The sequence below is a fragment of the Amaranthus tricolor genome, chromosome 3 (assembly GCF_026212465.1).
Source record: "Amaranthus tricolor cultivar Red isolate AtriRed21 chromosome 3, ASM2621246v1, whole genome shotgun sequence".
NCBI lineage: Eukaryota > Viridiplantae > Streptophyta > Magnoliopsida > Caryophyllales > Amaranthaceae > Amaranthus > Amaranthus tricolor.
In genome coordinates this window covers 9179537-9184323 of record NC_080049.1, presented here as the reverse complement: position 1 = coordinate 9184323, position 4787 = coordinate 9179537, and the positions used below count along the sequence as shown (strand labels likewise).

The 4787-nt window shown below is 31.9% G+C and overlaps 1 long non-coding RNA gene across 2 annotated transcripts; it reads left to right on the top strand.

The window, feature by feature from the left end:
- The first annotated feature begins 2400 nt into the window (after nucleotides 1-2400).
- On the top strand, nucleotides 2401-3281 carry LOC130809472 (uncharacterized). Of its 2 annotated transcripts, none has more exons than XR_009040818.1 (2): nucleotides 2401-2670; nucleotides 3042-3281. It is a non-coding gene; the product is annotated as an uncharacterized LOC130809472 (long non-coding RNA). The 2 variants fall into 2 exon arrangements; XR_009040819.1 differs by having other exon boundaries at nucleotides 2979-3281.
- Nucleotides 3282-4787: the final 1506 nt, after the last annotated feature.

Genomic DNA, 4787 nt, shown 5'->3' with positions numbered 1-4787 from the left:
GGGGGTTTTGATACCTTCTAAACGCAATGGTGAAGTCGAAATTTCAATTTGACAATCCTAACATACTGTTTTGGACAGATTCTCAAATCCGAACTATAATTTAATAATGTGATTATATGAAGTGTATAAGATGACTTTGTGATTGATATAGGATGACTTGAGATGATGTGTATGTAGTGGTTTGTGATATAAGATAGCATGAATGTGTGCTTATCCAAGTATATACAATTAAATCATTTAGGATCTTGATTTGTGACTTGAAGTTGATAAGTACGTTTAGAATTGCTTGTCTTTAAAGGTATGTACACGTAGTAAAATACTATATCACGTTGATTGTTTTATTGTGGAAATGGATGTAGTATATAAAGATGATAGTATGTTCTCTTAAGTAAGATTTCAATAATTTTATAAGTAGAGGTAGTGTGTCGTCACTAACTTCATAAGTGGACGTAGTATGACGTCAATTAGTGAATTGTTTTACTCGCGGTATATGCGGGCATTATCAGCCACCGCAGAGGTTTGCATACTTAACCATATGCACCGAATTATGACGTGTTGTCTATGGTAGAGACTTACTTAAGGTTTAGCTCCCCCTAACGTATTGTTCTCACACTTGGAGTTTGGGTTGTTTTCGCAGTATGGCAGGTTTGTTCCGGCCGTATGGCTGGGTAGTTACAATAGTATGACTAACTAACTTATTTATAAGTAAATTATTTAGAAACGATGAATTTGACATTAATCAAAAAGTAACTAAGATAACTATGATGGATCAAGCATATAAGAAATGTTATTTCTTTGATGTATGCTTTAATCTGTATGGTATTTTGCTGACGTGTATCTTTGATATTAACGATCCTGCGATGATGTTGTTCCTCTTGGGGTTAACAACTAGCAGTTAGTTAAGTTGCAGGTCGGGGAGTGAGATTCCATTGTGAAGAATAAAAATTTGCTTAAGTATGGGAGCTTCAACCTTTAACCTTTCTTTTTGATTCCTTAAACATTTTTTGGTTTAGAGGCATCAATGCTCTCGAGTTGTATTTCATTTACGGTTAATTAAGGCTTCATACTATTTTACTTTAATTTCCGCTGCTAGACGGTAAATTTTAATATACATTTTAGTTTACTATTCCAATATAACATCCTTGATTAACTCGATTTCTAATTTTATTTAAATATATTTCTTTTATCGAACCGAGTTTTTACGAGATGTTACAATTTACCCCTAAAGCATCTCGAAGTAACCCCGATATATCATCTTGAGTTTTGACTTATGAATCATTAAAAACTTCAAAAGGAATCCCTATTTGATTGCTAACATTTTCTGCGACACTCAAAGGTCCATGAAAAATCCACTCCTTGTATTCCTTATATAAGCCTCTAAACAAAATGTGTCTTTCAACATCTTCTAATGGAAGGAGTTACTTTCTATTTACTTGACACGTATTACATGGGCATATAATCTTTTCATTTTGTAACCCTTTCTTTGCAAAGCCTTTAATATAAGCTTTAGTGTTTCTTGGTTTATCTATCCAACTCTTATCTATATGTTGAGGCATCCTAATAATTAAAGGAACTATATATAGTTAATATTATGCAAACAAATTCCATTACACATATGAGTCATGCAGTACATTTACCAAAAAAAAAACAAGGAGATAATTAAATTTTACCCTATAATAAGGCAAATAAAACAAAGGAAAGAGCAACCAAAAATGAAGAGCGTAAAGGTTTTCAACCTGCTATAGTTGGCGCTCGCTTTCCCCCATATAGAAACTAAGATGGTGTATGTGTTGATGGCTATATTATTGGAATTAATGTCAACCACCTTGATGTGTTCATGACAATATGTAGGTAAGCTTCCTTTTATTTCAGTGTTCTATCTCCATTTTGCAACATAACATCTAAGAACTCGTCTTATATTATGAGCTTTCATGAATTCATAGTTCATTCAATAATCTCTAAACACAGTCAAATACATCGTCTAATCTAAGCCTAAAAAACTATGAACCCTTCTATTCAAGCTCATATGTTCTGTTGAGCAGAGGACAATAAAAATATCATTACCTAAACCTTGAACATGATAATTGACAATTTACCTGACAAATAGTCCCAATTATCAACAATGAAATAACATGAACTCAAAGTCAAGCGCAATTATACCCTACAATCAATCTCAAACAACAATTGAAGAAAATAAAAATCTTAGACAAGCTTTATTATACCATTTTCAAATCCCAAGTCAAATAATATTAACAAGCTAAATAATAATAAAAATAAATAAATTTTTCGAGAATAACAATTTATAGTTTTAATAAATCATAGCTAATAATGTTGTTGTATGATATTTTAAGCGAATAGTAAATCATCAAGGCACCAACATCCCAATTAATAACAAGGACATCAACTACATAAAAGCTTAAATGCATACTAGTTTTCCTAGTCTCCGACACAACTAAAATTAAAATCAAAATCAATCTCAAGAACAAAAATCCAATGGCAGAATTGACATGATTAAGCAATTGACGAATTGTACCTGATTTTGGGAGTTTGTTGAAGTAGAGTAGCCCAATTATGCCTCAGGAACAATAAAATCAGATCGTTTTACAGATGATCGTACATGAGTAATTGTGGATGATGAATTATGCAAATTGTATTGATCGAGAAGTGGAGGTAATTCGCTTTATTTAAAAATGACGAAATAAAATCAGATAGAATACTTTATTTACAGATGACGAAATAAAATCAGATGAAATAAAATCAGAGCTGTTACGAACTATAAAATCTTGTTCCCGTTCTTCTGTACAAAACTACAAACTGTTCTTTTACAAATAATCTAATTTTGTAAAAATAATCTGATTTTTACAATAAAATCAGAGTTGTAACGGACATGTAGATTTGTACAAACTGTTCCCGTAATCCAGCAATTGATTAGGAACTAAAATCAGAGCAAATTGTAATTTACAAATCATGAATTGCAGATGATGAATTAAGAGAATAACCTGCTGGTTTCCAGATTAAAATGCAACGTGAATTGTTTGCAGATCAATTTGAACGCAGCCTTTGAATGAAGAAGAAGAAGATGAAGAAGGAGAAGAAGAAGGCATGAAGAACAGAGTTTGCAGATGTATATCTAGCGGTTTGCAGATGAAAGAGTAATTTAATTGAGAAAGAATCTCATGCTTTAAGTTCTTAATCCCAGGAATATCTGAGTCGGTTTGCAGATGAATATTATACCGCATGAATTTTGAGCATATTTGAGAGTAATTTTCATTTCTTAAATATCCCGCTTTACTATCCTAAAAATTACGCTTTAATTTTTCTCAAGAAATTTGAGCAGTTATATTTTAATTATGTAAGTGTAATTGTATAAAATCATTGGTGTTGTTTTCACCATCATCGTTATCATCGTCACTGCTAGACGTCTGGATTTCCAGATTATAATCCTAAGTCCTTTTACGAACACAGTGACTGATCTCATATTCCTTTTTTGACGGAATAAAACCTTTCTGATAAAAGTCATAGTACAACATCCTTATCCTGTCAATCATATCTCGCGGTGAATGACTCTATCTGATACAGGCTTTGTCACAATCGTCATAGCCGTCTTTCAGATCTCGACAAATCGCCCTTACGGTTTGCCCCGATGAATCGCAATGAATTTCGTCATAGATCTTCTCCCTAATATCATTTCACGGATAACATCTCGGTGAAGTCTTTACTAACACATAGCTCTAAACTCCAAGCCTCGCGTAGTAGTTCACATCTTGTTTATGACCATTTTGAGCGTTCCATTTGTAACATCCTATTATATACCATTTAAATAAATAATTATTTAATATATATTTAGTCGATTAAAAATATAAAAGTACATAATTAAAAATATAAAAGTACGTGTATTTTAATTCGTCATTTTTTAAACTTTTGTTATGGGTGCGTTTCGTCGCGTAACGTTTTTGCTCGTACAATTAAATCAAACCATTGATTAAATTAAAATGAAAAAAAATAAAATGGGTGGATATACCAAGGGTTGGCCGGTTGTAAGGGCATAGTAGAGGAGTTCATGTAACTCCTCCCTAAATGCATTTTATTATGGGCAATTAACTTAGGAATTAAAGTTTAGAAATTATGGGGCATTTAACCTTGCATATGAATGGTTTGTTGGAGGCTAAAAATTCAGAAAATTTCCTTCACAATTCCATCTCATTCAACCAAATGAGAGAAAAAGGGAGAAAAAGAGAAAAAAAAAAAGTTCAAGGGTTGATTTTGGTGTGCAAGTGTTCATAATCCTAGCCTTTTGATCTTTGATTGGTAAGTTTTTGTAATTCATAAACCTTTGACAAAATTTCAATTTGTTTAAAGGATTATGTTCTTACTTTTTTTTATTTGATTGACATAGACAAAAATAATACCGATGAAATATGTTTTAGTTGATATGTGAATTTTGGTTCATGGTTTGATATGATGTTTGAAATCTTTTATATATATAATATTAATTTACAAATACGCTTTATATGATTGGATTTAATAAAAAAAATGTGTGATGTGAAGATTTAGAAAATAAAGTTATATGTGTGTTCATGATATTGTTGAGTATTTAGAGCATGTAGGACAATATCCAAAGGCTTAAAGCATATAACTAAGCAAAAACGTAACAATGAGAGTGATTTAGAGCTTGCTCGACCATGATAGCGCTCGTTCGAGCACTTCAGTGAAGCATTTTCAGTTTAATTTCTGAGCTTTTGTTTGATGGTCTGGGCATATGCTCGTTCGAGCACCATATGTGCTCA